At 45.0% G+C, this 27477-nt stretch overlaps 1 long non-coding RNA gene and 2 pseudogenes across 1 annotated transcript; 1 reads left to right on the forward strand and 2 right to left on the reverse strand.

Annotated features, from left to right (window-relative positions):
* Positions 1 to 245: 245 nt before the first annotated feature.
* Positions 246 to 2692, reverse strand: LOC125532558 (annotated as a pseudogene).
* A 1009-nt stretch (positions 2693 to 3701) lies between these two features.
* LOC125538880 lies at positions 3702 to 4265 on the forward strand. The gene is made up of 2 exons (XR_007296536.1): positions 3702 to 3733; positions 3823 to 4265. It is a non-coding gene; the product is annotated as an uncharacterized LOC125538880 (long non-coding RNA).
* A 5555-nt stretch (positions 4266 to 9820) lies between these two features.
* Positions 9821 to 24030, reverse strand: LOC125532559 (annotated as a pseudogene).
* Between the last annotated feature and the right edge of the window lie 3447 nt (positions 24031 to 27477).

A 27477-nucleotide genomic window follows, 5' to 3' on the forward strand; every position in this document is an offset into this window, starting at 1 on the left:
AGATTCCTCTAATTACATTATCTATACACCAACAAAAGCAGAGCACCCATAGAACAGGCTGCCACTATTGTCAGAACAGGAAATATGAAAAAAAAACGAGAGCAGCAAGTAAAAAAACAAACCTTTTTGTGGGAGAAGAAAGAAAATCAACAACTTCATAATGCTCAACACATCACTCAGCGACGCTTTTCTGAGAAGTTGTTAGTAGCACGCACTCAGAACACAAAAACCTAAATAACAGATGGTTTAGCAACTGAAAGCTTGCCTTCTTCCTTTATTCCTTCCACTCCAGATTACAATTTTAAAGAGAAGTTGCTGAAACAAAGATGAATAACATCGATCGTATGTGAAGCACCCTATGAATTATTAATATTACACTGAAGTTACAGCACCAAACTGTTCTGTTAGAGCTGCAAGTAGTCTCAGCATTGGGGGCATATTAATCTCCTGTAGACCCTCGAGAATCCGGACCACTTCACCCATAGTCGGCCGATCAAACTCATTATCTTGGATGCACCAGCATGCAACTTTGCAAACCCTCTCAGCCTCTTCCAAAATTGAAGTCACCATCCAACCATGGATCCACCAAACTCTTGACATCTCCACCATGAAGCTTGCTGATGGCTTGCACAGGGAAATACTCCTCAACATTCTGGTACCTGGTGCTGCTGCTTCTAGTGTTGTATGGTATTTCTATTGGGGAATTCCTCCTTCCTGATATGATTTCCAAAAGTACCATGCCAAAGCCATAAACATCAATTTTTGGTGTGATTGCAACTCCGGTAAGCCACTCTGGGGCAAGATAACCAGCAGTCCCTCTGAATGTAGTCATAACTCGGCTAAAATCCCTTCCCATAAACGCAGCCAACCCAAAGTCTGCGATTTTAGGAACAAATGATTCATCCAGAAGTATGTTCTCCGGCTTAATATCGCAGTGTATGATGCACTCACGACAACCCTGATGCAGGTAGCACAATCCTCTAGCAACTCCTAGGGCTATCTGACATCTGATGTTCCAATTCAGGGCCACAACATTTGCATTGCTCTTCTTAAATAGATGACCATCAAGAGACCCATTTAACATGTGCTCATACACAAGTAATCTGTGATCACCTTCGCAGCAAAAACCTATCAATTTGACTAGGTTTATGTGTTGGATAAGTCCAACTAAGCTCACCTCAGCCCTGAATTGCTTCTCTCCTTGACGGGCACCATCAAGCCTTTTCACTGCTACAATAGTCTTCGAGTCACTTAACACTCCCTTGTATACAGAACCAAAACTTCCAACACCTAACTTTTCATAGAAGTTTTTAGTAGCATGAACTAAATCAGTATATTTGAAGGCTATAATCCCGCCAGCACTACCTTGATTGTCATAGTATAATGGCAGCAAACCACACCACATGAATTTGTTCCTCCAATTCAGTAACAAGAACAGGAGAATGAGTAACCCAAACCCAGTAATGCTTGTGGCAATAACAACTCCAACGTTTGGTTTTCTTTTGTTTTTTCTCAAACTTGGCAAGAAATCTTTGGCAGAAAGACGGAGATAAAGAACATCTTTAGAAGTGATAGTAATGCCGTTGTTAAGATTTACACTAAGCAATTCCCCATTCCAGACATAGCATCTGCTATTGTTATAGGAATAAGCAGTGCAGGAGCAGGAACTGAGACAAGCTTCTTCACATTTGCTCTGAGTAGAAGCAACGACTATGCTCTGCGGGTTGTAGGGCAATGTAACTTGAGAAATGGGATGGAACATGTCCGTTGAACTTGTGATGTTTCTGTCACTAGTGCAATGCAATGGTCTATTTCTGATGCATCCTTCTGTTCTGTCCTCAAATTCCCAATCCTGCGGTGACTTCTGAGAGAAGCTCTTCATACAGTCACATGATGGATGTGCATTGCCATTGCAGACCGTGTAAGGTCCACAAGTAGCAGGAGGAATGCAGGGATCATCGGGTATGGCATATATGGTTTGCCAAGATTGTTTAGCTTGTGACCAAAGATTAAGCTTTATCTGACCAGAGATATCCAGTAAGATAAAAAAGGAAGACGACTCATCAAGCGATATGTACATGTAGTACTCCTCTTGGTTGTTATCAACATATGTTGCATTTATCAAACCTTTGGTGCGAGGATCCATATCTAGCACTGCCTTGAGCATTGGTACAAGATTCAACGATGATTTTGTGGAGGATGCATAAAGCCAATATTCTACCGAGGGGTTGTGGCGCTTGAGGACGAGCCCCTTGGTTTGTTCTAGTTCATAATAGTATGAGCCAAGACCCGGGTCAATCAGGCTCTTCTTTGAGATGGCCTGGTGACTGAAACCAGTGACCTTGTCCCGACCAAACTTTGCACCAGGAAGTATAACATCTGTTGGGTAGTCGAAGCTCTGCCAGACCGGTAGGTCAGATGACGGGCTCTCTTTGAAGGCAAGGTTTCCACTGTTCAAGAGAACAGCGACACTAGTGTTGTTTGTGTTGATGTGTGTCCTATTATTTACAATGTGAGAGGACCAAACAATGGATTCATTGTTGGCGGCATGGTTTACGATGACAAGATTGCCATCACTTGATATCTTGAACCGTGTTTGGTTGATGCTGGGGTTGGTGATGGGCTGATCCCTATTAGCAACCCATACTGTTCTTGAACCGTATTTTCCGTTTCGACAATTTTTTAAAATCATAAAATCCAAAGGGAAAATAGAGTTTTTGGGCGTTTTAGACGTTTTTTAGACGTTTTTAGCGTTTAGTGCTAGGGTTTAGATTTCAGAGTTTAGGGTTAGGTTTTATGGTTTAAACCTTAGTTTTTACTGTTTAGCATAGAGTTTCCGACGTTTTAAGTCCCGGGTTTAGGGTTTAGGACAATTTTTGAAATGACAAAATTGTAAAAGGAAAAAAAGATATGCTCTAATTTATGTTTTTTTGAATTTTGGTTAAATCTTGTCAAACCGGTCAAACAACTGATTCAAGAAATATAGAGTGTTACTAAATAATTACGCAATACTATTAGTGTTACTAAATAAGTATCTCAGTTTTTTTGAATTTTGGCCAAATCTGGTCAAACTGTGGTCAAACTATGGTCAAACTACTTATTCAAGAAATATTAGTGTTAATACATAATTACTGTTTTTTAGAATAATAGTTTCAAACTCAAACGATGAAACGTGTGACTTCATGCTCAAGCTAAACTACTGAGGGTTAATAGGATTGACAGCTTACATTTGTCAGGAAAACAACAAGTGCAGACTTGGAATGTAGGGGGAATAGAACTCCGAAGTTAAGCGTGCTCAGGCTGGGGGAGTGAGAGGATGGGTGACCGGCCGGGAAGTCAGGCGATTTGGAATGAGTGATCCACACTTGAGCAGTTATGAGAGGTGATTAGAGACTAAATCATCAAATAATTCAGAAAAATTAAAAATCGAAAAAAAAATTCCAAAATTTTCAAAAATAAAATTCAAAAACGAAAAACCTTTAGTACCGGTTGGTAACAGCAACCGGTACTAAAGGTCCCCCATACCAGGGCGCGAGCTCATGCCACGTGGTGGCACTTTAGCGCCGGTTCTTGCCGAACCGGTACTAAAGGGGGGGCCTTTAGTGACCACCCTTTAGTGCCGGTTATGGAACCGGCACTAAAGGCCCTTACGAACCGGCGCTAAAGCTCCGTTTTCTACTAGTGTCTGTGTTCACCTAACTGCCAAGAATCATAAAAGGATGCACCTAATGAGGTAGATTTTGTTTATGAATTTTCTTTGAAGTTTACGGATGCTATAACTGATTAATAAAACATTGTTCAACCTTCTATGAGTCCACCTAGGGAGCTGTACAAATTTGGAACAACTTCCAAAACAGGCATTCAAGTATTTTCGTCTGCTACCAGTAAGCTGCCAGAGCAAGATAGCTGGGATGTCGAGTCCCTAGGGCAATGGTGAATCACAAATTGCCTGATGTTCGATGGGAAGCATCAAACAATACCAATGTCGAGTAGTAAGATCTGATTGTTCAGCTGATCAAGCCAAGATAAGTGTGTGTGCATCCCCTTTTAGTCCAGATTTAGAAAAATATGATTTCTGCTATGATAGTTTCCAGAACAGTTTGGCCCTTGAGACACTTCCTTTGTATGTGTGTGTGGTCCTTTTCTTTCCAAAGATATGCATGTCTATAGATATTATTGGAATTGGTTCGACAAACAGTGTATATGTGACAAATTTACTAGTATACTGATATGGAATGAAATAAATATCCATGCTTTCTGACACATAATCCCCTAGAAATGTTAGGTACATAGGATATGGATAGTCTTTTTCAATGCGATAAAATAAAGCGACATCCTGTCTATTTTTCTTTGCTAAAGGGGTATTTCCATGTCGTATTGAATGATCACACTTAAATAAGGTGGTGAACATAGAGGAGATCTCGACCGGGGGAGGATAAGTGGTGACATAGATGGGGTGACACATTGAAATAAAGAGCGTGGACATGTGCGTTGGGATTGGGTGCTTTTTGTTATGCCGTTGCAACGCACGGGCATGTTTACCTGATTGTTTTATAAATAGTAATTAATATTTCCATAATTACGAAAGTAATAAAGGATACATGCAAATTTTAAAAATAGTAAGGACGCTATGGACAAGAGCGTCCCGACCTGGACGCAGATGCTAACAACGTCCTAGTGTGGTCGCTGTTTTTGCTAGCATCCATTATCTGGTTTGACTGGCGGCCGCCGCACCCATCTGGTCTCCATCTCCCACATCCATCTACCTGCCTGCCACGGCCGGCCCTGGCCTCCACACCCATCTCGTCCCCATCTCCCACCTCCATCTCCCTGCCTACCACGGCCGGCCCTGGCCTCCGACTGATCCCCGCCGCCCACCTTCCCACGGACCGCCTCAGCCTCGGCGTCGCTGCCGACATCCTCACGACCTCCCCAACCGCCAGCTCATCCCCGATGACCACACCCTCAACGGCTCCCCAACCTCCTCACGGCCAAAGTGGTGGGTTGAGGGGCGCCGCCGCGGCTACATCAGCAAAGGGTCGAAGGTGTCGTCCCTCTCTCTTCTCTCCACTGCTTTCTCTGTACATCGCCCCAAACCATTGATTGCATCTTGTTGTAGCTTTACTAATTCACTTAACTGCTTAGGCATAGCTGAAAACATAGATTGTTTGAACCTTTATTTATCAGTGTAGATTGTGAGAATAAATTCAAAATGATTGCTTTGATATTTTACCTCAACATTTACTCGCTCTTTATGCTGTAACAGGGTTTTGAAATGGATAGAAATGGATGTTTCAGTGATTTTGCTATGGGTGCCTCACAGCCAGCACAAAATATCCAAAACTTGGGAAAATGTGAGTGATTTTGCATGTCAATTTGTTAGACTTTAGTGGGTTAAATAAAGACTAATTTTTGTGTGTATTGATGCAGCCTAACATTTGCTTGAATGTACGGTGTCACCGGTGTTGCATCCCATTTGATCCTCTATGTACATCAGCTTTAGAGAGCCTTGGTTTTTATTAGATTGCTAAGATGAGGAAAATCAATGTTGACAAATACTTGATATCGGCATTGGTGGAGCGTTGGCGGCCCGAGACAAATAGTTTTCACCTACCTGTAGGAGAAATGACTATTACGTTGCAAGATGTTAGTTGTTTGTGCGGGTTGCCTATCCATGGTAAACCACTTGTTGGCAAAGCTGATGCACAATGGTCAGAATTAGTTGAGAGGTTGCTTGGGATTCCTGTGGATGAACAACACATGAAACAAAAGAAAAGGCAAAAAGGTGATGATAATATTGTTGTTAGGAATTCACAATACTTTCTAAATTTGGTTAAACTGCGGGAACATTTCCATGTGTTGCCGGATAATCCAATGGATAGGAGATTCATTGGCATGCTCGAGCACTTGTTCTATATATCCTTGGCTCCATAGTCTTTACTGATACATCTGGAGATGGAGTGCCAGCCATGTATCTCCAATTTATGCAGGATTTAGGACAACAAACAGAGTATAATTGGGGAGCAGCTGCTCTTGCTGTGCTGTATAGACAATTGAGCATGGGTGCTGAGAAGGAGAGACTAGAAATTTCAGGGCCTTTATTGCTGCTACAGTTATGGTCTTGGTCCCGTTTGCCACTTGGTCGCCCTAAAGTTATTTTTGAGAAGCCCAAATAAGGAGATGAACCTAATGAAGAGGAAGATGAACAGGAAGTACACTTGGATTATAACCCTGTTTTTGGAGCAAAGTGGTGTGCTGCACATGCGTTTGATGTCCCTCACAATGTTGGTTTGTATTCTTCTCACAAAATTTGTTACACATCATTTGTGGTATGACAAACAATTTTAGTAACTTGCAATCAAATATGTAGGTACTGAATATTATCAAAATCAGATTGATTTGATTCGAGAAGGTGTAATTGATTGGCAACCATATGATGATCTTCTAGAGCAAATGCCTTTCGAAGTTCATCAAGATTCTGATTGGTGGTTTGCTAGAGTACCGCTCATGCATTTTTGGATTGTGGAGTTCCACTATCCACATAGGGTGATGCGGCAATTTGGATTAAGACAACCCATTCCACCTTCTCTTCGACGTGGCGAGGCAGAGGTTCGGAGACTTCGAAAAATTAAGCATTCTGCAGGAAAATCGAATAATTGGGAGTTAGTCCATGTGAATTATGTTCAAGAATACAATCATGTTGAAGCAAGAGTGTGGCCATAGGACATTCACTTTGATGTAGCTAGTTTACCTGAGTACATACATTGGTTCCAGCAAAATGGTATGTACACAATATTATTTTGACTCTCAATGCTTAGGAGGCCTAAATGAACCTATCACATATCCTCGAGATAGCATCGAATGGACCGGCTACATGCCTAGCGGTCCGCCATTGGCTCGCATTGTAAGTGTGTGCAAGATTTTAATTATTTCTTTGCAACACATTAACAATCACATGATTTGACATTTGTATTGTCTCTTGTAGAGCCTACGTGAGATAAAGAATGTTGCATGGGGGATCAAATGAGCTACTACTACTGGATGCAAGAAGATAGGAAAATCTATATTGAGGTCTTGTGTAGGAAACCTGATGGATCTGAACTTGGAGCCTAGGCTACGAAGCATGCTCGCTGAGGCTAGATTGCCACTGAATATCGAAGATATCCCATCTGATGATGAGGTGTCAGATATTGCTCACTCACCGAGTCCCCCAAAGGAAAGCAACTCTGATGTATTTAATGAGTGGATTTACTCTGGGAGAGGTTTTACAACATATCTCAAGGTTGAAGAAGCCATAGGAGATGGAGGACGGACAACACAAGATGCAAGTCAAGCTCCCAGTTTTCGGTCAAGGAGTTCTTCACAAGTACTAAATTAGAATGGATCATATGGTGATATGCTATGGCCATCTGCACAGACCTAGAAGTGTAACTGACTAGATGTTTCTTTATTTTTGCTCAACAAAAATAGTTCATGGTTCTGCTTTGTAACATGCCAGACATGGGTTGTAATCCTTTCAAGCTATGTCACTCCTCCTTGGCTCTAAGCTCAATGGAATTTCCCAGAAATACTAGTCATCATATGGTTTTGTGTCCAAATTTCTACAAATCACATGCGTCAATTAAACAATGATTGAAACCAACAGAGTGCAAGACGACCCCTTACCCCAAATCATATGCGCCAACCACGAGATAGATTGGAGGATCTTAACCGTGAGCGGGGAACAAGAGAGATAGAGATGCCGTGATGATTAGAGATGTGAGTGTTGGAGGCTGGTTAGCACATGGCGACGTTGAGGAGCGACGAATCCATGCGTACTAGGGTTTAATGGAGACATAACATCCGTCTATTAGAGGAAAACGACTCGGTTTAATCTATTTAGGGTGCAGACCAAACCATTTGTTGGACGTTGTTTGTATTGGCGTCCAAACCGGACGTTCTTCACAATAGCGTCCAGCTGTGGACGCTGTTTTCCCTCGCGTCCTTTCTATTTTTCAGATTTTGGCTAACCTTTTCCACTATCGTAATTACGTCATTACTAATTATTAGTAATAAAAAATCAGCATGTTTACTAGTAAACATAATAAACGTAATTAAACATAAAAGTGGCTGATCAAACACCGGCCAAAGCCACCTACATCTAATAAACATTAAATAAAAGTCTGCGCCCGCCTGCTGCCATCCCGCACGCTACCCTAGATGTCGTCGGCCTTGCTCTTGCCCTTTCCATCGATGCCGCCGTCGTCGGTGAGGTCAATGAAGACTGGAACAGGGCCAGCCCACCCGAATGACGCCTGGTACGCTGCCAGGGCAGCCTCCTCCGGCGTCTACTGGGGCAGCGGCATTGCGGCCAGCCGTGCACGCTCCTCCTCCTCCTCCTCGAGCCGGAGCGCCTCCGCATCGCGTTGGAGCATGGCCTCGTAGCGCATCTGCTCCTCGCCGTCGCCTGCTCCTGGCGGAGCCAGTGCTCCTTCCATCGCTCGAGGTGGGCCACCTCCTTGCGGCGTCGCGGCGAAGTGGACGGAAGGCAGCTCACCCACTCGCGGTACTGGCCCGTCCATGAGTAGGCCTCCTCCGGCCAAGTGGGTTGAGGCGGGAGCGCTTACGCGTCGGCTCCGGCTCCGGCTTGGCTGGATGGGCGGCGACAGTGGCGGGCGGCAGAAGAGCGGGGTGTGGACGGAGTCCCCCGCCGCCGACAGGGCAAGGGCTTGCTCCAGCCCATCCCAGTGCGCGTCCTCCTCGAGGCGGCTAGCCTCCAGCGCGTGCTGCAGGGCCTCCTCGGGCGGCTTGTACGCCTCCGCCTCCATGTCCTCCGGCTCTACCTGCGGGGCGGCGATGGGAACGGCGAGGGACGGCGTCGACACCTGAGCGCCGTTGCTCCTCGTGTTCGCGGGCGAACCACGCCTCCCAGTTAGGGGAGTTGGTGGCGTACTCTGGCAACCGACGCTGCTCCGGCGTGAGCTGCACGTGGCGCCTGCGCACCTCTCGTCGTGCGCCCGCTTGGTACGCGGAACAGCCGGCACCGGGATCCGCTGCGGATCCAGATGCCAACGGTGCGGCAGCGTGACATCGGGGTACGACAATGGCTGCCTGTACTCCTAGTGCCACCGCGCTTGGTGCACCGGGATGTGCAGGTGCCGACGACCAGGGCGGAAACACATCGCCGCCGGCGGAGGAGGGGGAAAGGGAAGCACGGGAGGACGAGGCGCCGGGGGTGCCCTTGCCCTTGCCCTTGTCATTGCTGCTGCCGAGGAGGCCCATGGACGCGCTAGGGTTTGCGGTCGCCGGCGAGGAAACAAAGGGAGTGGTGGGGGCCAGATGTGGACTGGAGAAGTGGATGAGGCCGACCCGCCGCACGCGTGGTTAAAAAAAGGACGCTTCCACTGGCTGACGCGTGGGCCCGCTGTCGGCGGTCATCATAAATAAGACGACCGGTGGCGGTTGGGTGGCCGCCATGTGGGGACGCGGCGGACGACGAGGAAGACGCGCTGCGCAATTTTGGGCCGGAAATGGGTCAGCACGACGCCAAACTGAACACGATTTGAGTTTGGATCGGTGCGTTGGGCCGCCACTTTTGTCCGTGCCGACCAAACGGACGCGGGGGGACGAAATGGGTCGCCTCATTGGAGTTGCTCTAACAACACATGGACAATTGCTAGCCAACTTGCAGGTGACCGGCAACATCAGCGCTCGTCTGGCTCCCGGAAAAAAGATTCTTCGGCCCCTCAGCACATGACCTCTTGACTTGGTCCAGTCCAAGGAAGCAGCTTCCTCATTCAACTGAATAGATAATAAATGTATCTTTAGAATCGCAGAAAATTTAAACTGAAGAGATAAGAACCAAACAGAAAATCAGAAGTGCCTAAAAAACCTCTTTATTAAGAGCCAAAAACGTTGGCATCATGACCAGAGTGCACCATATGTGCCTGAAATAAATAAATAATGATACGGATTAAAAATGATAGCCTGTAATTATAGTGAAAAAGATGATCTGCATAAACAATTTCTACCTAATGAGATTAACAAATAACCTCCCAACTTCACCAAAGAAAGGAGATTTACCTTATGAGAAAATATTTGTATGCGGGCTGTGGAAAAGAAAAACAGTTCATATTCACCTTATCAAAGCCTAGAATGCACTTCAGACTAACACCTACATATCCTACTGGTAAATATCCCAATCAAGGTTTACAGCACATGATATAAGTGTCGTTACTGAATTCATCTTTGCCACCGGTGCAAAGGTGGTCTCTTCATAATCGATTCCATATGTTTGTGTGTAGCCTTTTGTTACAAGGAAGGCTTTGTACCTCTCCACCTTGCCCTCAGGGTGTGTTTAATAGTGAAGACCAACTTACAACCTACAGGCTACTTACTTGGTGGTAGATCCACAAGCTCCCAAGTCCCATTCTTCTCCAAGGCTTTCACCTCATCAAGCATTGCTTCCTTCCAATTTGGGTCCTCTATAGCTATTTTCTAGTTTGATGGTATGGAAATAGAATCTAAAGATGCAATAAAGATTTTGAAGGGTGGAGTAAAATATTCATAGGAAATGAAATTGGCTATATCATGTTTAAAATCTTTGAGGTGTCCTGAAATTTTTAGATTTCTAGTAGATTTCCTCACAGCAATAGGTAGATCATTTTCAGGAGCAAGAATAGATAATTGGTTATCACCCTGTCTTGTGGTGCTAATAGGAGCGACAGGACTAGAGGGGTTATTATATTGTTAGTACCTGGGTCCTCATGCCTGTGAAGCTCACCATCTTGTGAAGGAAGTGAAGAGTTTCCTGTTGCATCTTGTATGTCTCCATGACCAGAACCATGATTACACCCATCACTATGTGGGTCCTCCCCCTGATTTTGAACATTATCTAGAGTGGGTAAACCATCCGAAGTTGAAACAAGATTACGACTTAATGGAGAGCCTTCATTACCCCTCTCCCCTTCTTGTTGCACTTCAGGTGGGGACAGGGCAATGCCAGTGTCACTGGTTGAGCCATAATATGATTCATGTTCACGGAATGTCACCTCCATGCTCACAGAAAAATGGTGCTTCGAAAGGCACCAACACCTATAACCCTTTTGAGAGGGAGAATAACCCGTGAAAACACATTTGAGAGCATGGGGGTCTAATTTTCCAACAGAGTTCTATAATCATGCACAAAGAAAACACACCCAAAGACCTTTGGAGGAACTACAAAATCATTATATTTCAAGAGACACTCAACAGGAGTCTTATGGCCAAGAACTCGAAGAGGCATACGGTTTATCAAATATGTTGCAGTTTTTATTGCTTCCCCCCAAAGAAATTTAGGCACGTTCATTGTAAACATAAGTGAGCGTGCAACCTCAAGAAAATGTCTATTTTAATGCTCTGCAACACCATTTTGTTCTGGAGTGTTAACATGGGTAGTTTGATGTTCAATGCCGTTTGAGAGAAGGAACTGTCCAAACTCCTAGTGCATGCATTCCATACCATTGTTTGAACGTAAGGTTTTAATAGTTGCCTCATGTTGATTTTTAATGAGAGCACATAGATCTTTAAAAACTGAGCACACATCACTCTTATGCTTCAAGAGTAGAGCGAGGTGTAATGACTAAAGCAATCGATAAAAGTTACAAACCATCGATGCCCTGAAATCGAACGAACCTCACAGGGTCCCCTAACATCCGAGTGAATCATTTCAAATGGTTTGGAACTTCTTAATCCTATACTAGGATATGAACCTCTTGTATGTTTAGCCAATTCACAAGCATCACATACAAGTAGCTCCCTAGGACACAACTTGAAAAGAGAGGGGTATATACAAAACAATGCAGCAAAAGAGACATGCCCAAGCTCGCGATGGTGTAGTAGTAGCTCTTGACCAGGAAGCAACTTCATCACTCCCTTCATCAAGATAGTAGAGTCCATCATGCACGGTCCCAGACCCCATTAGTCTGCCTGTCTCTAGCTCCTGAAAAGCTCAACAAGTAGGATAAAACAAACCTCTATATCATGTAGGTGACTGTGTTTGTGATCCATGAAACAGTTACTACCAAGCATTGGGCCCGAAACCAATGGACCCTCTCGGCTTCATGAAACAGTTACTATCATAGCCCACCCCTTAGGAACTGAGTTCTGTGTTTGTGATCCATGAAACAGTTACTACCAAGCATTGGGCCCGAAACCAATGGACCCTCTCGGCTTCTTGATCACCCTTGTCCTCTGTCCAGGAGTTGCAACTAGTTTCTGGTGTTTATAGGATATGTGTTGGCGGCCGTCCGTAGCGCTGACCCTAGGGGTGGGCTATGATGCGGTAGATACACCGTGGCACGGTGTACCGGGCGCCCGTTTGGTGTCTCGGGAACCCTGTTCACATCGTTCGGGGCCGTATGTGGAAACCTTGGCCGGACTCCCTGCGGATGGAACCTGGATAGGCGATAAACCTGGACTAGAGACTTGAGTGTTTAGGTAGGCCGTGGCCGACACCCTCGTTGGGCTTCCGCTTGAAGGTTGCCGAGTACATGTCGTGTAAACGACGGTAAGTGGTGAGAGCGTGTGTGAAGAACTACACCCCTGCAGGGTTAACATCATCTATTCGAATAGCCGTGTCCGCGGTAATGGACTTCTGGGTTGCCTATAACAGTACATAGACAAGTGAAAGTGGATACTCTAAAACTCGCAAGATAAGTGTGAGTGCTATGGATGGCCTTCCCGTAGGGGGACGGGAGCGGATCCATAGTGGTGTATTGAATGGTGAATATGTGGACTCGTGTGCGCCACCTCAAAAGAGTTGCTTGCAATCGTATTTCAGGTTAGCCACTGAGTCAAAGCTGGCTTGCTGCAGTTAAACTCCACCACCCCCCCTTGTTGATACCGATGCATATGTAGTTTAGTTCTGATGTAAGTCTTGCTGAGTACCTTTGTACTCACGTTTGCTTAATTTATGTTTTGCAGAGAGATTTCAGTCTCGCTAGTAGATCCGCGTGGACTTCGACATTTAGCTTGATACCTCAGCTACGATCTTATGCCCTCGGCAGGATCTAGTAGATAGTCAGGCTTCTTAGCCTTTTTCATTTGTAGATGTCTGTACCCAGACATGTTAAGCTTCCGCTTGTGTTTTGACTTGTATGCTGTGATTGTTGGGTCATGAGACCCATGTTTGTAATATCACGTTCCTCGGAGCCTAGTGAATAAATACTTGAGTCGTAGAGTTATGTTGTGATGCCATGTTGTATTTACACATATCGAGCATATTGTGTGTATGATTGAAATGCTTGGTATGTGTGGGATCCGACAATCTAGTTGTTTATCCTTGGCAGCCTCTCTTATGGGGAAATGTACTCTAGTGCTTCCATGAGCCATAGTAGTCCGCTACAGCCCGGTTCACCGGAGTCCTGTTAGCCCAGCACTACTGCTCAGGACACTTGACTGGCCGGCATGTGTTTCACTTCGTTCATGTGTCTGTCCCTTCGGGGAAATGTCACGCGGTGACATCCGGAGTCCTGCCTAGCCTACTACAGCCCGGGTTCCCGGAGTCCTGCTAGCCCAGTGCTACAGCCCGGATTCACACGCTGCTGACTGACACGCTCGATGTGAATCATGTATGCCTGTCCCCATAGGTTAGCGCCGCTTTGGGTTCATGACTAGCCATGTCGGCCCGGGTTCTCTGTCATATGGATGCTAGCGACACTGTCATATACGTGAGCCAAAAGGCGCAAACGGTCCCGGGCCATGGTAAGGCGACACCCGTGGGATACCGTGCGTGAGGCCACAAAGTGATATGAGGTGTTACCGGCTAGATCGATGTGACTTGGAATCGGGGTCCTGACAGCGTTGGTATCAGAGCCTGACTGCCTGTAGGATTACCAAGCCAAACTGGTCGAAGTCGAGTCTAGAAATGCTTTAGTTATGTAAGGGGATTGATTGTGGAAGGGAACGTAAGGCTCTTTTTACTCCTTATATCTCATGCCCTCTGATCTAAGTCACCCTCTTCTTTTCTACGGGGTTAAGAAACTAGGCTTTCTCCTCTATCTATCAGGATGACGTGTTGCTAACCCGTTGACTTATAGGATTGATGGATTCACGCCGCGGTTCTGTTTCCAGTACTTCCGTGTGTTCATAATTGGTCTCGGAACCTTGATGTTATGATGTTGAGTGGTTATGCCACCATTTTGCAGGATGTCTCAAATCTTTTTGAGCATTTACAGTCGTTATGCTGTCCGAGCCATCCCAGGTTTCCAAGTAGTCTGATGCATTTGCAAACCCCTTCCTCCTGTTCCTGATGTCCAATTGGGCTAGATTAATCACACTAATCGGTGAGTTGAGGTACTCTATTACCCCAACATATATGTTGGAGCTATTATTATGACCCTAGGTGTCTTAGAGAGTCACCTAGTGATCTAGCCATGTTTTTATCCCCAGTGTGTGATTCTGGCCATTATTCCGAAAGCATCCCGTGATGCCATTTAGTAGTAGGTATTCTACTCATGGGTTCTTGAACCCGAGATTCACTCTACTTTACCTCTTGTTGATAGTGTTGCTAGTTCCTTTAGGATATTAGTAACCTTTGCGATAGTCCTCGAGGTTCGTGGTACATCCTTCTTCCAATTATCATGAACTCTTCTTGGCAGGAGTTTTTTTTTAACCAAAAGGTCACGACAGAGTGCTCCTGATGAGTTCTCCATTCTATGTTGTGACTCTGCCAACCCTACCTTTCTGCATGGGTTATCCGGAAGAAATATGTTGAACTCGTTCGACATACTAATCCATGCATCCACAACTCAGAAAGTTATATGTTCCTTTGAGTTGCCCCCCTTCCATTATATTCCGACCCTCATCTATCAACTGATAGACAAGAGTATGTGAGCATTCGTTCATCGGTGCCTATTATTCTTGTGGTCCGTCGAGCCGTTCTATTCTAGAATGACTAGGAGAAACAGACTCCAGTACCTCATCCATATCTAGGATTGGGTCAAAGCAATTGTATTCCGCAGATCAAAATGCCAATCCAGCTTCTGCTCTGCTCTACCTTGGAGTGTTACCATATTTATGTCAAGAGTGTCATGAGAATTGCACCACCTCTTATGAATTCTTGACGCAGTAATACTTCTTGCCATCATTGTTACTTCCTCGGTTCCCGTGTTATTGTAATCGGAATTCTGACAAGTGAATCGTGATATGTGAAATCAATACTGCTAGCAACCCCATTACTTGGTAGTAAATGGACAATATTCTCATTCTTACCGTGTTGGGTTTTGACTCATCATTCTAAGATAGATTGTGCTACCAAGTCCTTATTTCCGGTGCACTCTTCGATCAATGAGTTAGGATTATTCAATTCCTCACTCTTTTGATCATATCATCTTGCCCTGAAAAGCAAGATTGTTCTCGAGCTTAGTAACATATCGGTGGTTCATGATTTTCCGAAGATCTTCTCGGAAGTATTACTTGGCTGTCACCTAACCGCTATGTTGAGTTCGTGATCAAGTTGGTTTCTTATAAACCACCCCTTCTCCAAGAATCTGTGTTGGATATCCCTGAGCTAGTTGGTTGAGCTAGACAACAACTTCGAGAATTGGAAGATAAAAGCTTGTCTGACTTAGTTCATGTTAAGGGATATCTTCTGTGTGTGTGTGTGTGTTGAAGAAAGATGATATCTCCATCAATTGGTCCTCGTGATCAGTTGTTGGATCTATCGCCTTGTCAAAACTTTGACTTGAGTATGGGCTATCGTCAAGTCAAATCAGAACCAACGATGTTCGTAATGTTGTCTTACCCGTGGTTGATCCCTCGAGCATACACCATTACCTCTTTTGGTCTGACCAATACTATCCTCGTGTTCACATGATGGTGGAAGTCTAGTGATATGGAAATTCCAATGAGTTGTTGTTGAGCCCATCAACAGCATCTTGTCTCCTCCATGATTCATGTTGAACATTGAGCTAGTGCTGGGAACCTGTGTGAGCATTTTCTTCATGCCCCGTTCATGAGGCATATGTTTGGATGAAAGAAGTGACTTCCTCTAATTCATGTGCACTCGATGTAAGTTGCCGCCATGAATTTGAGAAAGGTTTGTTTTGTTTTCCTTGGAATCATCCCAAATCAGTCATGCATATGTGCGAAGTATTCTATGGTTTGGTAGATTAATTACCTCCACTCCATATGTGTTCCTAGCACACCAAGCCACTGATTGATTTGTTCAAGGAGAAGGAGTTCCTTCATAACAACTAGTCATGACTTATGTTAGGACATCATTATCCTGATGATGGTTCCCAACCTGAACTCGGTAGTGTTTTATTATAAGACTACTAGGTGGTCATCTTGTCTAGGACCGCATGTTCACATGTGTGTAGCATAGCCAGCTCATGTTTTGGAGCTTGCTATCGTAGTTCATTCCCCGAGAATCTCGCAACGTCATCTCGTCAAATTGTGTTGCAAACCTTCATTTTCCTTTCTAGACTCGATGAGTCTGGAATATCCTGACACCAACCAGATCTGAATCTCAGGCAGATATGATGGTTGGAGCATTTTCCAAGAACTATAATACTGGTCTCTCGATAATTGGTAAAGTGGATGTCATGGCCAACACACCCAGCCGGAAGACCTATTATTGAAGTATCTCGGTTGAAGAAAGTTGGCCACCTTCCCGTGAGGATTTCGTAGGATTTACCTCCGTAGTTAATTTTTACGGATTCTTGTGCTTCCGAAGTCCGATCTTTTACTTGATGTTCTATATATCAAACCATATCTATGATTGGGATACACTAGCACATCAAGGAGAACATTAGAAGCGGAGTGCTATATGTCTCTCGGTCGATCATCCAGATTTTGTTTCCTTGGCCTCGCTAAGGTGAAATCTGGGAAAGTGTTATCTTCCTTTGCATCTGCATTATCCATCACCATTCATCATGGTAGTAAGATGTCTTCCCAGGATCCTCGGCACGGATGTTGGTAAGACCTTGATGAGTATGGAAATGCTCAAGTTCTTGAGAGCACGCTCAGGAACTAGGTTCTGATGTTGTCGTTAACTGGAATGTGCCTCCGTTCTCTCAGTTGTTCGATAGCCATCCAATTGGTGGAATCACCTTTGCCGGTGAACCTTCTCCCCAGTTACCAGAATCATTCCCAACATTTGCATTTTGTTCCCAGCTTGCACCTCAGTAGTTGTTTTTCAGGATCATCTTCAAAGTGGACATACCACGAGTTCCATCCATCTCCGATGATAAGCAAAAATCATCCATTGCGTTGTCTTCAACAAGGTAGTCCACATCATCCATCCTAGTCCAAGTATGCCATCTCTTCAAGCTACCTCAAACGATCAATTGTAAATTGCCTTAAGCTGGTATGAAGAGTTTCAATGATCTCTGAATCAAAAGTAATTCTTTTTGCCACTTAAGGGAATATTTCTGCGAGTCACTTTCCTTAAGATGTTTCGTTATGGTATCATGGCAATTATCTCCTTGCTACTTTGAAACCATGCATCATCCTACTTAAGCGTGGAATTGTTGCCTACCAAATTTGAACCTTATCATCCGCTTCTATCCATCACCCCTGATGTGTTTTTCGTGTCTCAGCTCAAGAGATGTTTTATATCTCACTCCATGAGTTGATCTTGAGTGCTCGATCTTCAAGGAGATCGATTTCTGTAGAATTTCTTTCTGCCGTCATCATGCTGGATGAAGATCCCGAAAGCAAAGACGTCAAGATCAAGATGACGAAATGAATCAACATCCTCGGGAAGGGCAGTTGGATCGAGAAGACTGCGATAGTTTTGTGACCCCCCCCCCTTCCTTCTTACCTCACGTCTTGAATCTCGGGCCGAGATTCTTGTCTAGTGGGGGTGAGTTGTCACATCCCTAGTTCTATTAATGCCTAGTGCTAGCATTTGGTGTTGCATCATCTTTAAATTTCAGTTAAACCTGAAATGGGGATTGCCTAAACCCTAGCACCAAATGAATTCAACTAGGTTCAATAAAAAAATTATTTTCAATGATCCCAATTGCCCTTTAGAAAAGTTCATGATTTTTGTTAAAGGTGAAAACCTCTGCCAAAAGTCATGCACATATTCCTAGGCCATTCTGGATTTTTGAACTAAATCATATAGTATCTGAATTTCGGCATTTAAATACTATAAAATAATTAAAATGTTCAAATAATCCTAAACTGAAATGTTCCATGTTGGATATATTCCAAACAGTGGCCATGAGCAGTTTGGAGATTTTTGAGTGTGCCTAAATATTTTTAATAAAGCCCAGAACAAAATAACAAAATAGAAAAGAGAAATAAAATAGAAATGGAGAGAGAGAACCTCACCTGGCCTCACTGTGCAGCCCACCTAGTCGGCCCAGCTGGCGGCCCAGCCAGCTGGCCAGCCCACCGAGGGCAGGGGCGTCTTCTTCCTCCTACTAGAAGGCAGAGGAGAAGACAGCCACGGCGCCGCGGTGTGCCACGCCGGCAGCTGCCTGCCTGGCTGCCCCCTCGTCGCCCTGGACTCCCTCTGCGATGCCATGCTACCCCCCTGGACCCCCCTTGACGCTCTCGCTCTCTCCCTCGCTCTCTGCTCCCTCTCCCGAGCACACCCGAGCGGAGCTCGTCGTCGCCGACGCTATTTGCCGCGACCACCGCCGTCCCGACGATGCCCCGAGCTGTTCCCGAGCTCCTACACCTCGTCGCCAACCTCCTCACCGACTCACGCCACCAGGAGAGCCCAGAAGCGACGCCCTCAACGTCATATCCAACCACGGCCAACCGAGATCGCCGCCGTCAATTCGCCGTCGCACAAGCTTCCCCGAGCCCGCTGAGTTTCTCTCCCGACCCCTTGTGAGCTCCTGCACCTTCCCTATGCTCGCCCCCTCTCCGTTTCTCTTCGCTAGCTCGATTCCGCCGGAGCCGAGAGCTCATCGCCGCCGTCCATGGTGCCGCCGTCGTTTTAGCCACCATAGCTCGTGCCTGATTGCGTCAACGCGTTCGGTGCCTTCCCAGGAGCACGCAGCTCCCACCAGCTCCTCCTCCCGAGCACCCTAACGCCGAGCCCGCACCAACCCCGAACTCCGGCCGCCGCCTTTGAACTCGTGGCCGTCGACTCCGGCCACCCCAGGCCCGGCTACTACCACCAGGCGACGCGCTGCAACGCCAGCTACCCGTAGAGCCCAATCGCGGCTCAAGCCGCGGCCTGTACACGAAACCCGAGCAACTCCGGCGAGTTGCCGCCACGGTTTTGGTCGCCGGCGACTTAACTCCGACCGTGCCGACGTGGCACCATCATTAGTGGCTAATGACGCCACTAAACTACCCCCTAGCTCACTGATGAATGGACCCCTCACCTAATTAACCCCGGGTTTAGTTTCCTGTTTAGATTAGTGCTAACCCTATGGACCCCACGTGTCAGCTTTGACTTTGGTCAAGTCAACGTTGGCCGGTCCCACTTGTCATCCACCCAAACCAGCCAGAGACAGTGACGTGTGGGTCCCAGCCGTCAGGTTTGACCTGGGCTGACGCCTTTGACCTGCTGATGTCACGGTGACGTAATGCTGACGCAATAATTCATTTTCTGGAATTAGTTAATTCTAAATAATTCAGAAAATTCCAGAAAATGCCCAAAACTTCTAAAAATCATAGAAAATCAACCGTAACTCCAAATGAAATAAATTATATATGAAAAATTATCAGAAAAATTCAAGGATTCTGTTTATGGCATTTTCATGCATGTTTGAACAACTTAACCTCACTGTTTAGTCCAAAACATGATAATGCACTATTTGAATTCATAGTTTGAATTTGAATTTGAACCTAGGGTTCAAACCAACTTCATTTAATATGGTCGCTAGTTGCATTAGCTCAAACAACAGCATATTGCCATGACACGATCATGCATCATATTGTGCATTGCATTGATTGTGATTCATTTCTCTGCTGCCGGTATTTGTCCCCTCTCGATAGACGTGGTTTCAACGATGAGATCGATGACACCGATGAAGAACTATACTATCTTCAGAAGTGTCAGGCAAGCACAACCCCCTTGTTCATTCTGATACAAGCCCACTCTCTCGCTCCTGCTCTCTTTTACTGCATTAGGACAACAACGATCATCTGTTACTTGTTGCGGTAGTTGAACCCCTTATCCTCTGCATGACCTGTCATTGCCACAGTAAATAGATGAAACCCACTAGCATGAGTAGGAGTTGTTTGAGCCCTGATGTGCCTACTCATTCATGCTTGTTTGTCATGCCTGCTACTGCTTAGAGTTGAGTCAGTTCTGATTCATCGGGGATGAATCGGAGATGTGTGAACATGTCCTACTGTGTGTGAGCTAAGTGTGTGAACACGATTTGGTAAAGGTAGCGGTGAGAGGCCATGTAGGAGTACATGGTGGGTTGTCTCATTAAAGCCGTCCTTAGGAACTGAGTTCTGTGTTTGTGATCCATGAAACAGTTACTACCACGCATTGGGCCCGAAACCAATGGACCCTCTCGGCTTCTTGATCACCCTTGTCCTCTGTCCAGGAGTTGCAACTAGTTTCTGGTGTTTATAGGATATGTGTTGGCGGTCGTGCGTAGCGCTGACCCTAGGGGTGGGCTATGATGCGGTAGATACACCGTGGCACGGTGTACCGGGCGCCCGTTTGGTGTCTCGGGAACCCTGTTCACATCGTTCGGGGCCGTATGTGGAAACCTCGGCCGGACTCCCTGCGGATGGAACCTGGATAGGCGATAAACCTGGACTAGAGACTTGAGTGTTTAGGTAGGCCGTGGCCGACACCCTCGTTGGGCTTCCGCTTGAAGGTTGCCGAGTACATGTCGTGTAATCGGCAGTAAGTGGTGAGAGCGTGTGTGAAGAAGTACACCCCTGCAGGGTTAACATCATCTATTCGAATAGCCGTGTCCGCGGTAATGGACTTCTGGGTTGCCTATAACAGTTCATAGACAAGTGAAAGTGGATACTCTAAAACTCGCAAGATAAGTGTGAGTGCTATGGATGGCCTTCTCGTAGGGGGACGGGAGTGGATCCATAGTGGTGTATTGAATGGTGAATATGTGGACTCGTGCTCGCCACCTCAAAAGAGTTGCTTGCAATCGTAGTTCAGGTTAGCCACTGAGTCAAAGCTGGCTTGCTGTAGTTAAACTCCACCACCCCCCCTTGTTGATACCGATGCATATGTAGTTTAGTTCTGATGTAAGTCTTGCTGAGTACCTTTGTACTCACGTTTGCTTAATTTATGTTTTGCAGAGAGATTTCAGTCTCGCTAGTAGATCCACGTGGACTTCGACGTTTAGCTTGATACGTCAGCTACGATCTTGTGCCCTCGGCAGGATCTAGTAGATAGTCAGGCTTCTTAGCCTTTTTCATTTGTAGATGTCTGTACCCAGACATGTTAAGCTTCCGCTTGTGTTTTGACTTGTATGCTGTGATTGTTGGGTCATGAGACCCATGTTTGTAATATCACGCTCCTCGGAGCCTAGTGAATAAATACTTGAGTCGTAGAGTTATGTTGTGATGCCATGTTGTATTTACACATATCGAGCATATTGTGTGTATGATTGAAATGCTTGGTATGTGTGGGATCCGACAATCTATTTGTTTATCCTTGGCAGCCTCTCTTATGGGGAAATGTAGTCTAGTGCTTCCATGAGCCATAGTAGTCCGCTACAGCCCGGTTCACCAGAGTCCTGTTAGCCCAGCACTACTGCTCAGGACACTTGACTGGCCGGCATGTGTTACACTTCGTTCCTGTGTCTGTCCCTTCGGGGAAATGTCACGCAGTGACATCCGGAGTCCTGCCTAGCCTGCTACAGCCCGGGTTCCCGGAGTCCTGCTAGCCCAGTGCTACAGCCCGGATTCACACGCTGTTGACCGACACGCTCGATGTGAATCATGTATGCCTGTCCCCATAGGTTAGCGCCGCTTTGGGTTCACGACTAGCCATGTCGGCCCGGGTTCTCTGTCATATGGATGCTAGCGACACTATCATATACGTGAGCCAAAAGGCGCAAACGGTCCCGGGCCATGGTAAGGCGACACCCGTGGGATACCGTGCGTGAGGCCGCAAAGTGATATGAGGTGTTACCGGCTAGATCGACGTGACTTGGAATCGGGGTCCTGACAAAATGATTCATCCAGAAGTATGTTCTCTGGCTTAATATCGCAGTGTATGATGCACTCACGACAACCCTGATGCAGGTAGCACAATCCTCTAGCAACTCCTAGGGCTATCTGACATCTGATGTTCCAATTCAGGACCACAATATTTGCATTGCTCTTCTTAAATAGATGACCATCAAGAGACCCATTTAACATGTGCTCATACACAAGTAATCTGTGATCACCTTCGCAGCAAAAACCTATCAATTTGACTAGTTTTATGCGTTGGATAAGTCCAACTGAGCTCACCTCAGCCCTGAATTGCTTCTCTCCTTGATGGGCACCATCAAGCCTTTTCACTGCTACAATAGTCTTCGAGTCACTTAACACTCCCTTGTATACAGAACCAAAACATCCAACACCTAACTTTTCATAGAAGTTTTTAGTAGCACGAACTAAATCAGTATATTTGAAGGCTATAATCCCGCCAACACTACCTTGATTGACATAGTATAATGGCAGCAAACCACACCACATGAATTTGTTCCTCCAATTCAGTAACAAGAACAGGAGAATGAGTAACCCAAACCCAGTAATGCTTGTGGCAATAACAACTCCAACGTTTGGTTTTCTTTTGTTTTTGCTCAAACTTGGCAAGAAACCTTTGGCAGAAAGACGGAGATAAAGAACATCTTTAGAAGTGATAGTAATGCCGTTGTTAAGATTTACACTAAGCAATTCCCCATTCCAGACATAGCATCTGCTATTGTTATAGGAATAAGCAGTGCAGGAGCAGGAACTGAGACAAGCTTGCTTCACATTTGCTCTGAGTAGAAGCAACGACTATGCTCTGCGGGTTGTAGGGCAATGTAACTTGAGAAATGGGATGGAACATGTCCGTTGAACTTGTGATGTTTCTGTCACTAGTGCAATGCAATGGTCTATTTCTGATGCATCCTTCTGTTCTGTCCTCAAATTCCCAATCCTGCGGTGACTTCTGAGAGAAGCTCTTCATACAGTCACATGATGGATGTGCATTGCCATTGCAGACCGTGTAAGGTCCACAAGTAGCAGGAGGAATGCAGGGATCATCGGGTATGGCATATATGGTTTGCCAAGATTGTTTAGCTTGTGACCAAAGATTAAGCTTTATCTGACCAGAGATATCCAGTAAGATAAAAAAGGAAGACGACTCATCAAGCGATATGTACATGTAGTACTCCTCTTGGTTGTTATCAACATATGTTGCATTTATCAAACCTTTGGTGCGAGGATCCATATCTAGCACTGCCTTGAGCATTGGTACAAGATTCAACGATGATTTTGTGGAGGATGCATAAAGCCAATATTCTACCGAGGGGTTGTGGCGCTTGAGGACGAGCCCCTTGGTTTGTTCTAGTTCATAATAGTATGAGCCAAGACCCGGGTCAATCAGGCTCTTCTTTGAGATGGCCTGGTGACTGAAACCAGTGACCTTGTCCCGACCAAACTTTGCACCAGGAAGTATAACATCTGTTGGGTAGTCGAAGCTCTGCCAGACCGGTAGGTCAGATGACGGGCTCTCTTTGAAGGCAAGGTTTCCACTGTTCAAGAGAACAGCGACACTAGTGTTGTTTGTGTTGATGTGTTGTCCTATTATTTACAATGTGAGAGGACCAAACAATGGATTCATTGTTGGCGGCATGGTTTACGATGACAAGATTGCATCACTTGATATCTTGAACCGTGTTTGGTTGATGCTGGGGTTGGTGATGGGCTGAACCCTATTAGCAACCCATACTGTTTCTTGAACCGTGTTTTCCGTTTCGACAATTTTTTAAAATCATAAAATTCCAAAGGGAAAATAGAGTTTTTGGGCGTTTTAGACGTTTTTTAGACGTTTTTAGCGTTTAGTGCTAGGGTTTAGATTTTAGAGTTTAGGGTTAGGTTTTATGGTTTAAACCCTTAGTTTTTACTGTTTAGCATAGAGTTTCCGACGTTTTAAGTCCCGGGTTTAGGGTTTAGGACAATTTTTGAAATGACAAATTGTAAAAGGAAAAAAAGATATGCTCTAATTTATGTTTTTTTGAATTTTGGTTAAATCTTGTCAAACCGGTAAAACAACTGATTCAAGAAATATAGAGTGTTACTAAATAATTACGCAATACTATTAGTGTTACTAAATAAGTATCTCAGTTTTTTTGAATTTTGGGCAAATCTGGTCAAACTGTGGTCAAACTATGGTCAAACTACTTATTCAAGAAATATTAGTGTTAATACATAATTACTGTTTTTTAGAATAATAGTTTCAAACTCAAACGGTGAAACGTGTGACTTCATGCTCAAGCTAAACTACTGAGGGTTAATAGGATTGACAGCTTACATTTGTCAGGAAAACAATAAGTGCAGACTTGGAAAGTAGGGGGAATAGAACTCCGAAGTTAAGCGTGCTCAGGCTGGGGGAGTGAGAGGATGGGTGACCAGCCGGGAAGTCAGGCGATTTGGAATGAGTGATCCACACTTGAGCAGTTATGTGAGGTGATTAGAGACTAAATCATCCAATAATTCAGAAAAATTAAAAATCGAAAAAAAATCAAAAAAAATTTCCAAAATTTTCGAAAAAAAATCAAAAACGAAAAACCTTTAGTACCGGTTGGTAACAACTGGTACTAAAGGTCCCCCATACCAGGGCGCGAGCTCACGCCACGTGGTGGCACTTTAGCGCCGGTTCGTGCCGAACCGGTACTAATAGGGGGGGGGGGGGGGGCTTTAGTGACCATCCTTTAGTGCTGGTTATGAAATCGGCACTAAAGGCCCTTACGAACCGGCGCTAAAGCTCCGTTTTCTACTAGTGTCTGTGTTCACCTAACTGCCCGAATCATAAAAGGATGCACCTAATGAGGTAGATTTTGTTTATGCATTTTCTTTTGAGTTTACGGATGCTATAACTGATTAATAAAACATTGTTCAACCTTCTATGAGTCCACCTAGGGAGCTGTACAAATTTGGAACAACTTCCAAAACAGGCATTCAAGTATTTTCGTCTGCTACCAGTAAGCTGCCAGAGCAAGATAGCTGGGATGTCGAGTCCCTAGGGCAATGGTGAATCACAAATTGCCTGATGTTCGATGGGAAGCATCAAACAATACCAATGTCGAGTAGTAAGATCTGATTGTTCAGCTGATCAAGCCAAGATAAGTGTGTGTGCATCCCCTTTTAGTCCAGATTTAGAAAAATATGATTTCTGCTATGATAGTTTCCAGAACAGTTTGGCCCTTGAGACACTTCCTTTGTATGTGTGTGTGGTCCTTTTCTTTCCAAAGATATGCATGTCTATAGATATTATTGGAATTGGTTCGACAAACAGTGTATATGTGACAAATTTACTAGTATACTGATATGGAATGAAATAAATATCCATGCTTTCTGACACATAATCCCCTAGAAATGTTAGGTACATAGGATATGGATAGTCTTTTTCAATGCGATAAAATAAAGCGACATCCTGTCTATTTTTCTTTGCTAAAGGGGTATTTCCATGTCGTATTGAATGATCACACTTAAATAAGGTGGTGAACATAGAGGAGATCTCGACCGGGGGAGGATAAGTGGTGACATAGATGGGGTGACACATTGAAATAAAGAGCGTGGACCTGTGTGTTGGGATCGGGTGCTTTTTGTTATGCCGTTGCAACGCACGGGCATGTTTACCCGATTGTTTTATAAATAGTAATTAATATTTCCATAATTACGAAAGTAATAAAGCATACATGCAAATTTTAAAAATAGTAAGGACGCAGATGCTAACAACGTCCTAGTGTGGTCGCTGTTTTTGCTAGCATCCATTATCTGGTTTGACTGGCGGCCGCCGCACCCATCTGGTCTCCATCTCCCACATCCATCTACCTGCCTGCCACGGCCGGCCCTGGCCTCCACACCCATCTCGTCCCCATCTCCCACCTCCATCTCCCTGCCTACCACGGCCGGCCCTGGCCTCCGACTGATCCCCGCCGCCCACCTTCCCACGGACCGCCTCAGCCTCGGCGTCGCTGCCGACATCCTCACGACCTCCCCAACCGCCAGCTCATCCCCGATGACCACACCCTCACGGCTACCCCCAACCTCCTCCACGGCCAAAGTGGTGGGTTTGAGGCGCCGCCGCGGCTTACATCAGCAAGTCGGTCGAAGGTGGTCGTCCCTCTCTTCTTCTCTCACTGCTTCTCTGTACATCGCCCAAACCATTGATTGCATCTTGTTGTTTTACTAATTTCACTTTACTGCCTAGGCCATTAGCTGAAAACATTAGATTGTTTGACCTTTTATTTATCAGTGTAGATGTGAAGAATAAATTCAATGATTTGCTTGATATTTTACCTCAACATTTACTCGCTCTTTATGCTTGTAACAGGGTTTTGAAATGGATAGAATGATGTTTCAGATTGCTATGGGTGCTCACAGCCAGCACAAAATATCCCCAAAACTTGGGGAAAATGTGAGTTGATTTCGCATGTCATTTGACTTAGTGGTTAATAAAGACTAATTTTTGTGTGTATTGATGCAGCCTAACATTTGCTTGAATGTAGGTGTCACCGTTGTTGGCATCCCATTTGATCCTCTATGTACATCAGCTTTAGAGAGCCTTGGTTTTTATTAGATTGCTAAGATGAGGAAAATCAATGTTGACAAATACTTGATATCGGCATTGGTGGAGCGTTGGCGGCCCGAGACAAATAGTTTTCACCTACCTGTAGGAGAAATGACTATTACGTTGCAAGATGTTAGTTGTTTGTGCGGGTTGCCTATCCATGGTAAACCACTTGTTGGCAAAGCTGATGCACAATGGTCAGAATTAGTTGAGAGGTTGCTTGGGATTCCTGTGGATGAACAACACATGAAACAAAAGAAAAGGCAAAAAGGTGATGATAATATTGTTGTTAGGAATTCACAATACTTTCTAAATTTGGTTAAACTGCGGGAACATTTCCATGTGTTGCCGGATAATCCAATGGATAGGAGATTCATTGGCATGCTCGAGCACTTGTTCTATATATCCTTGGCTCCATAGTCTTTACTGATACATCTGGAGATGGAGTGCCAGCCATGTATCTCCAATTTATGCAGGATTTAGGACAACAAACAGAGTATAATTGGGGAGCAGCTGCTCTTGCTGTGCTGTATAGACAATTGAGCATGGGTGCTGAGAAGGAGAGACTAGAAATTTCAGGGCCTTTATTGCTGCTACAGTTATGGTCTTGGTCCCGTTTGCCACTTGGTCGCCCTAAAGTTATTTTTGAGAAGCCCAAATAAGGAGATGAACCTAATGAAGAGGAAGATGAACAGGAAGTACACTTGGATTATAACCCTGTTTTTGGAGCAAAGTGGTGTGCTGCACATGCGTTTGATGTCCCTCACAATGTTGGTTTGTATTCTTCT

The sequence above is a fragment of the Triticum urartu genome, chromosome 1 (genome assembly GCF_003073215.2).
Source record: "Triticum urartu cultivar G1812 chromosome 1, Tu2.1, whole genome shotgun sequence".
Taxonomy (NCBI): Eukaryota; Viridiplantae; Streptophyta; class Magnoliopsida; order Poales; family Poaceae; genus Triticum; species Triticum urartu.